Here is a 10,050-nt window from a genome sequence, read left to right as displayed (position 1 = left end):
AGTAAAAATCAATCAAGAGGCCGAATTCTTTGACCAAGTCGACTACTTCCACCTGCCACGAGAGGAAAATCAATTTGCTGATGCCTTGGCAAAACTGGCTGCGCTCATCAACATAGCTGACGACATGACATAGATGCCTCTAAGTGTCGAGAGAAGGAGCGAGCCAGCTCACATCTGCGCCATCAACAACGACGAGGAGAACCATGCCGAACCTTGGCACCAAGCCATCCTCAACTACAAAACCAAAAATGAATTCCCTCCCAACTCTGATACAAGAGGACAAAGAGCCATCCGTTTACTTGCATCACAATTCGTGATAAACCAAGAACAACTATACAAAAGAACACCCCAAGGGATTCTTCTCCTTTGCATTGATCACCACAAAGCCAAACAAGTCATGGGAGAGGTCAACGACAGAGAATGCGGCCCTCACATAAGCGCAATGATGCTGACCCGAAAAATCATGCGGTTAGGCAACTACTGGACCACCGTGGAAGCCGATTGCAGAAACTACGTCAAACATTGCCATAACTGCCAAATCTTCGCCAACGTACAACACATACCACCATCTCTTTTGTACACCATGACATCACCTTAGCCTTTCTCGACCTGGGGCATCGACATCATCGGGAAGGTCAACGAGGTAGGCACCAAAGGACATTGCTTCGTCCTCGTCGCCATCGACTACTTCACCAAATGGGTGGAAGCACAGTCCTATGCAGCCTTGACCGCCAAACAAGTTGCCAAGTTCATCCAGGACAACATCATCTATAGATATGGGGTACCCCATGAAATCATCAGCGACCAAGGCTCTCACTTCCGGGCGGAAACACAAGCCTTGCTGGACAAATACAAAATAAAGCGACATCGATCATCCCCCTATCGTCCCCAAACCAACGGAGCGGTAGAAGCAGCAAATAAAACTCTTCTCACTATTATCAAGAAGATGCAAGACAATTACCGCGATTGGCCGAGCAAACTTCCATTCGCACTCTGGCCTACCGAACCTCCATTCGAACACCCAGAGGAGCCACACCCTTCTACCTAGCATACTGTATGGAGGCGGTTCAACCACTAGAGTTGGATGTCCCATCTCTACGCATCCTACTGGAGAGTCAAGTTCCTGAGGCAGAATGGACCCGTCGAAGGTTCAAACAACTCACGCTTCTAGACGGACGGGGGCTCTACGCCTTGCACAACGTCCAGCTATATCAACGACATATACAACGGGCATTCAACAAAAAGGTCAAACACAGAAATATCAAAGAAGGCGACTTGGTCCTCAAGTCGGTTCGAGCACCATTACCCGTCGATCCGAGGGGGAAATTCAAACCCAATTGGGTCGGGCCATACCTGGTCAAGAAAATACTTTCGGGGGGCGCAGTGAGATTGAGTGACCTGGATGGGAGAATTTCACAAACCCGACCAACCTAGACCAACTCATGAAATACTACCCTTGAGACCTAGCAACCAACAAACCTCGCCCTAGTTTTACAACTAGCGACCACCATGTCCCTTTTAAGCTAAGTTCCTCAACGCGTTCTGATTTGAAATTTCATGTTTTATCGAGTCTAAGTTGTGGCACCTTGCCGTGTTTCAAACAACCTTTGATCTGTCAAAGGCAATATCCATTTGTACCCATACAAAAACCTGAACTACGAGCATGGTTTGATTTCACCTTTTCATGTGGATACGCAGGCAGTCCTCTCTTACATAAGAAGGATACAACCACAAAACCCAAATAAGACTTTACAAAATATTTCGAACTACGATCGTGGTTTGATTTCACCTTTTCAGGTGGATACGTAGGTAGTCCTTTCTTACACAAGAAGGATACAACCACAAAACCCAAATAAAACTTTACAAAATATTTTAAACTGTGATCATGGTTTGATTTCACCTTTTCAGGTGGATACGTAGGCAGTCCTTTCTTAAACAAGAAGGATACAACCATCCCCACATACAAAAAAAATCACCCATATCAAATTAAAAAAAATAAAGGAAAAAACATTCCATTTCCACAAAAAAGAACAAAAAAGAGAAGCCTTTCTCCCTTCCCACAAAAATCCCATTTCCCAAGTGCAATGTTTAGGATAATTCAAATCAAATTGCCTTTGTAAAATGGATGGAAGAAACGAGCGTTCACAATTTCTTTTGACACAAGCAATCCTCTTATTTAATTAATAATGAGAAGGATTACAAATTTGACAACAAATAAAGATAAGCAAGTCTACAACTTGTCGAAGCTAGAGTGTCGACTAAGACATCTCACATAGTAAAACTAGCACAAAATACACAATACATAGCTAGTACAACATACTAAAAAACTCACAACACTAATACAACATAATAATAAAACGGGTAATGGAGGTATTCATTCTTCCATTCTACCCATGCCTTTTCCCTCCGGGTACATCTTGCCCTTGTTCTTCTTGCTGGCCCGCCTAGCATGAACTTCCTCTTCGGAACGGATCCTCAACGGATCCACAACGGCGACGGCCTCCGATCTTTTGCAAGACCCCGTACTCGGTCCAAGACGAGCCCATACACGGCCCATTACCTCTTTGGGACCCGATCTTCTCCTCTTTGGTGGCCTCATTACATCCAGGCTAACATCATCGGCAAAATCGGCAAAGAAAGCACGGTTGGCCTTGCTGACCTCTCTATACTTCAAGTCGACGACCTGGCCCTTTCGAGATTTGGACCTTTCTTCCAAGGTTTGAGCTCTTGACCACTTGACATAAGCGGGAGTCACCCATGTCATGGCAACGGGGTTTGGTACCTCCCAAATCGGCCGAGTGGCCCACCACCTTTCGAAGATCTCGACAAGCTCGGAGTTCCGGAAAACACTCTCTTAGACGAGAGTATCTTGAGCGGGGACCTTTTGTTGGCGCCCCATTTGCCTCATGAGCCTTTTGGGATAAATGAAGGATGCAACCTTCAAACCCACCACCATCAAAGAACAAGAACTAACAGCCGAAGCGGGCAACCCCGTGAAGGACCTCAAGTGCCACCATGGCACCACCCAACGGATATGAGGACCACCCTCCTCCGCCAATCTCGAGGTCCAATAGGTCCTCGGTGGATGCAAAACTATTGGAGTACAACTTCTTCATCATAGTAAGGTGACAGAAGGAGTAAGGCGAAGAATCGGCCGAAGGCTCTACATACCTTAGCCTCTCCAATAGCCACACTTGGAGGATCCTTGGAGATCTAAACGAAGGAGCTTCTCCTCAAGAGCCCTTCTTGTCCAAAGCTTGGATGATCCCACCAAGCACCAACCATGATGGATCCCTACCATGCTCCATTTGCTTAACTATATGCACAAGGGTCATACTACCGTAACACTTTGGCCTCTTATTCTTCAAGGCATCGACAAGGAGGTATGCATGCACTAGGCAAACTGCAAGAGCCCTTCTCCTAGCCACCTCCAAAACATTAACATCCAACCGGTTTGAGAAAATATTGATAAGAGCCAACATATCCACATCATGGGGAGCAAGGAGAAAGTTGACTAGAATTGTTGACAAGCCCATCATTGAACGAAACTTCTCTTTGTAACACAACCGAGTCAGGGGAAGCATCGGAGTACAACCCGGCCATCCACTAATGGCGCCTACTTCATCGGCAAGACGACAAATTTCACCTTTCGGGAAAACGAAAACATGATGTTTCGAATCCCAAAACCGAGAGCATGCTTCAAGGAATGAGGATTGCACCTTGACTTGACGAAGCACCAACAATGGACCAACTTCCATTACAACGAGTTGATATTTCTCGGGAGGCGACAAATCCCGACACCAATGTCGCAACCTATTTTCGAAAGAATCCATGAATTATTTTGTGGAAGAAGAAGAAAGGTTTTCGTGTTTCGGATGATAAAACAATGAGGCATAAACGTCCCTATTTATACAAAAAAATCAGCGCCTTTTTCCGAATAAAGGGGAAGCTCCCTTCCATCGCCCATGGCCTCGCGCCTCTTTGGGCTAGTCCTCAGGATCCGCAACCTTGATTTCTCCCTATCAAGTTGGGTTTCTTCCTGACACCTAAATCCTCCCGCCACAGGGCTCGCGTCTCTTCCGGCCTATGCAGGAGGTTTTGTGTTTTCTGACACTCACATTTCTTGTTTTTGCGTTTTACGAAATCCGACACAGTTTTCATGACGCAGCTTTAAGCATACGGGTTTTTCTCTTCTTTTTTTAGGGGGGAAGGGCTAGTCACCCCGATCCCCAATGGATCGTTTCCATGTCAGAAAATATGGATCATTTCCATGTCGGTCGAATTTCCGAAATTTTTTTCGCTTTTTCGCATTTTCCACAAAAATCGAAAATTGATAACACGACGTCAGTTTTCTACAAAAATTCAGGCTCTTGCAGATCCGAGTCATGATCTCACATATATCAAATCAAATACGCAAAAATCTCTTTTAAAATTCATCCGTGACGGTTTGAGTTTTAGTCTTCCGATTTACAAATCAATTTTTAGCAAAATTTGGTGCAATTTAATTCAAACACGAGTTAATTGCTCAAAATTTCAAATCAATTTCTTTTGAAAAATCCAAGCGTGACGACCTGTCGCGGAATTTTCAAATTTTAATTTTCAATTTTAACTTCGAGTCATCGTGGTTATTTTTGCTTTCATCAAATGCTTTTGCGTGTTTACATTTATGCGTACGTGCTACCTGTTGCTGGTTTTCTAAACTAACGATGCAGGAACAAATGCAAAGCGAAGGGGAATGAGAAGCGACCGTGCTTCTCCGAAACACAACACAAAAAAGCCAAACAAAATAAACCACAATCCAAAAACACATATATACAAACCGCCTCACACAAAATACATCGACACATGACTAACCGTACAAACAGGATCCGGTACAAGTATTTATCATACAGACACTGGCCTAAAACAACGAACTGGGGGCTATCCGCCACCTACCGAACTAAGCACTCCCTATCCTTCCGATCGGAAAAGAAAAGGCGTAACACGAAAAACAAAAGAGTAACAACGGAAGTAGAGGTGGTTACCATGGCGGTAATACCTCATTTCTACTCTGTGACAAAAAGGGAAACAATGCCTGGCAGATTTCGGACGACATGACAATTGACACGGCTGTCGCAACCCTATCAAAAATAAAACCAACTGGCTCTACTAATGCAGCAGAGGTAAGTCGGGTATCGTATCCACAGGGAGGCGGTCACTATCTACTCGTTAAGTCAGTCTATCTAAGGTCACAAGATGGGGGGGTTTGAGTATTTGAACTAAACTAATAAAAGCAAGGGCAGAGAAAAAATAAAGAGAGAGAGATGTCAGGATGTCGGGTTATCATGGTATTACACAAATCAGCTAAAGATAGGTCAGTCAGTTTGATGTGAGAAGGGTAAAGGAAAGGTCCTTCCGGTCCGCTATCCGCCCTAAAATACAACTAGCTTAGCTTCCACCCTCACTAGTGTAGTCTATTGTTCATAACAGGTCTATTCATTCCAATCTTCCGATCTAGGTCTGAACTTAACCAAATTAACTAATTCAGTTGCATGTATTCAACTAAACGATTATATTTAAATTGTTAATGGAACAATTCTCACATTAAATCTCCTAAACCAACTATCGCATCATCGCTATACTACCATGGCTCCCCTAATCCTAGCATTAAGGGATTAGCTAAGCATAATAGTAAATAAAACAAGAACGAGAAATAAGGCAGGAACAAGCATGATGAAGAAATAAGCAAAAAGAGAATTAATATAAAAGAGAGAAGAAAGGTTACAAAGAATTAGATCCGGAGAAATAGCAGAACAAAGCAACCGTCTGAAAAAGGGTCCCAAAAAGAGAGAAAAAGACAGAGAAAGAGGGAGTTTAAACCTAATGACGTCCTCACCTTATATAGGGAAGAGTTTATTAACTAAAATATTAACTAATCACAGAATAAAATTCCGTGTAAATAAGCAAACCTCTCGATCGAGGCATTTTATTCCTCTCGATCGAGCAGTTCTTTAGCAAAACCTCTCGATCGAACAAGAAGCGCGTTCGATCGAGGACCTCTAATTTAGCCCACTTCGATCGAGCAGGGACTCGATCGAACTCCAACAACCGTCAAAACCACTCGATCGAGTAAAAGGGCTCTCGATCGAGTACTCAGCAACTGAAAACAACTTGATCTTCGTTTGGTCAGCTTCTAAGGACTCCTTCACGCTTCCCAAGACACAGCACTTCCGCTCTAAATCCTCCATCTCCATAAATGTATGGTAGGGGGACTGAATAAGGCACGATTTCACCACTTTCAGGTCCGTTCCTTCAAATGAGACGAAACAAACAAAGTAGCCTATTCGGGGGCATTTTGCAATACAAAACTATTGAAAGGACATGGAAATGCGTGCAATAAGAGGCCAAACAGACTATACAAATTGCACGTATCAAATCTTCCCAAACCGAACCTTTACTCGTCTTCGAGTAAACTATATGCAAACTAATGGAACGGAAATGAAAACTCAGAGCTACCTATAACTTGTCCACTCAAACTGTTTAATGCAAACAAAACTAACATTTATAGCTACAACAGTCAAGCGCAAACGAGTTGTATGATGTCCATAAATAAGCTGAACTGTCGACCTTGCAAGACCTTTAAAATTGGACTCTCACGGGTCACTCTTCTCTCATGAAGCAAAGGGTAAGTACATAAGTGTAACAGAAGAAGAGAAAATAGTCACTCACCTAAACTACGACCCACATAAACATGCTTGCAACAAAAATGATAGACAATTCTAATCCCCATACATACATTCCAACCAAACAATGTATGTCACAACCGAGGGCTTACAATAATTATGGTTTAGTGAGTCAATGGGTAAGAAAAAGGCAAAACAGTTATGGGATATGTGGAGGTAATGTGTCAAGCTAGCACCTAAACAATACCATACTAAGCAAATCTGATTCTCAACCAATTATAAAATTTATCACAAGTACCCTTCTTTTGGCACACAAACTCACTAACCAATACACAACTCCTCAGAAGATATAAGTAATGCATAGGAGTAAGACCGTCACAAACTTCCCTTTTTTACAGGGTCTGTTTTTCTTTTCCTTTTTTTTCTTTTCTAATTCTTTTCTCATTTTCCTGCCCACATCTTTTTTTTTTTTTTTTCATTTTTCAACTCAATTCTTTTCTTCCAATTCCGACATCTCCTCCTTTCTTTTCTTTTCTACCAACTCCAAACAATATAATGAAGGAAATGTAGATTCATATACATGTTAACATACTCATATATGTCTAAATAATTTTGTCATAAAATTAAAACGGATTTTATGCATGCAAACAAATAATATAATAGAGGAGAAATCATGTCCTTACATTCAATATTTCGGTTATATTGGGCACAAGAGAGATCACCTTTCTCTCTTGTTCTTGAGCTTTTCCTTTATGGATGAACAAGATCTAAGTATAAGATCTCTCCCCAAGCTTTATACCCAAGGCTTAACACTTAATCTAATTAATATTATAAGTACTAGTATAATATTAATCTAGGAGAAAATTGAACCAAAAATATTATTTAACCCTTGAATATTTCGGTTTTTATGAGAGAAGAAGAGAGGATTTTTCTTCTCACTAGAACTTATATTTTTGGATGATTAGTTGAATGAATAATAATACATAACCCTTAGTATATTATTAGGTAAAATTATAGAAAAACAATGATCACATTTGCCTTCTCAAAACCGTGTAAGAGGAGGGCATTGGGGAGCCAATGCATGGAGAAATTGTTCTTCACAAGGAACAATAGGCTTGCATGGCTAGGTTTGCTTTTAATCATTGTGTTTTCCACTAATTACAAACAACATATAATTAGCTTAAATCCTTCTAATTTTCGGCCCACTCTATAATATGGATTCCATATTATTTTTTTGTCAATTGTCTATATGTTACATGTCACATGTCACATATATTTGTTATGTATTTTTAACATATTAAAAATCAACGTATTATCAAAAATACGTCACATACAAAAACGACTTAGTAATTTTATAATTACTTGTGCCAAAATATTTTACCATTTATAAATTATAACTGATTGTATTTATAACAATTCATTCAATTTAATTGTTACATTAAACAATTATTTCATCCGAGTAATGATACAGTTCAATTACTCAGACCGTATTTTATTTAATCACATTTCAATATGATACGTAAATTTTACTTCCAAAATCGTCCGTCAATTTTCAAGTAATTTAATTAACTCGCAACATTATACGATTAATTAAATAATCAATTAAGAGTATTGCCCTTTAGGTATGACCTAGGGGTCAATCGATCACCACCGTCACACGACAGTAATGTCAAACTCTAGTCAGCCAATCATTACCGATATATGTTGACCAGTTGACAGTAACAATATTACTTCCCAATTGTATTCATTTTAATGAGACTTAAACATGTGATCATCATGATCAACAGTCGTGATCGCATTATTGTCGGAGGACACATATTCCAACATATAAAACAAACCAACTCGCATCAATGGACAAATATACCGCAAAATACACTAAACTAGCTTGACAGGCAGGCTTAATTTGGGTGTAGTTAAGGGTAAAAAGGCTAAGTTTCGCTGATGTGGAGCCAAATGGGTGAAAATGAAAGAAAGAGAGAAATTGCAAGCGCCTCCCTGCATGTGACACCGACCACAAACTCGAATGTATGCAAGCAAAAAGCAATCGAATTACATAAAAGTGCAAATTATTGAACATGTTATGCAAGGAGTATACTACTCTCAATTCCTACATGAACTAGTCATAGATGACACCTGTTATACGACTCTAAAAACTTAGAAATTTTAAGGTAGTTTTCCAATTTTATCAGGTCAAGTCTATATGTTCAGCTGTATTTTTAACATTAACTCGTAGACTATGCGCATGACAAAGCTAATAAAATGACAATTTGTTACAAGACTTAAGTGAATTCACAAGTTACAATGCAAAATCATCACAGAAATCTACCGTTCCGACTCGAACTAAATGCAAAAATAAATGTGAAATATTTTTGAATTTTTCTATTTTTTGGAATTTTTTTTATTATTTATTGAAATTAAAACAAAGATGCAAGCAGAAATTAAACGTGAATGCAAAAACAATTGCAAATGCAGACTCAAAGGATGTAATACTCTCCTCAAACCAAAATGGACAACGCCCTCGTTGTTCTCCAGCATACACCAGCAATATATATATGGGGAATGGGATAAATAAAGCCAATAAATGAATGAAATAAATAAATAAATGGAGATGAAAAATAAATAAAGCAGAAATCCTTACAAAATGTACGAACTTCCCCAAACCAGCCAGAAAATTGGAGAAGTTAGAAGACCAGTAGCTACTCAGCAGCCACCTCCTCCTCCTCGTCAGCCACCACGAAGTCGGGGTCACGCTCCTGCTCCCGTCTCCTCCTCTCGTCAGATCTAGCTCTCTCCTCCTGCTCAACTGTGTCCGCCTCGCTCTCCGGCTGTGGGTACCCCTCCGCCGGGTACTGGTAGAAAGAAGGGTGTGGCCAGCCATCTGGAACGGGACGTCCTCTCCGCATGTGGTACTCATATAGAGGGAACAAGGCAAATGCCTGGTCTCGCTCTATACAAGCCACTCTCCTGCACATCTCAAGAAGCAAACCATCATGACGCCCTTGGTCCATGACCTCGGGCGCCTCAAAGGGTGGAGGAGGAACAAAGTTAGCCGGCAGTACCAGCTGTGGGACTGAAGGAGTAGGGATAAAGGTATGTGGGCGTAGGCGTGGACATGGACGTCTGCCTAGCCTGAGTCGGTGTGGACCCCTCCCCGGTCTCGGGTCTTTTTCGCTTTTTAGAAGCGGAAGGAGCAAGTGAAAGGTGGTAAGAAGGTAGAGGTGGAGGTAATCTACCCGACACAGTGGTCAAAGGTGAAAGACGTGGTATGTCAGGAAAAGTTAAGTTCACGGACTCGGAACCACAGATCTTCCAAGTCCGTTGGTCCTTTGCTAACAAAAACATCGCCAACATGACGTTAATATCTATGTACACATCTGATGTGACCATA

Source organism: Silene latifolia, chromosome 3, assembly GCF_048544455.1.
Source record: "Silene latifolia isolate original U9 population chromosome 3, ASM4854445v1, whole genome shotgun sequence".
Taxonomy (NCBI): Eukaryota; Viridiplantae; Streptophyta; class Magnoliopsida; order Caryophyllales; family Caryophyllaceae; genus Silene; species Silene latifolia.
Note: the sequence above shows the minus strand (reverse complement) of the source record.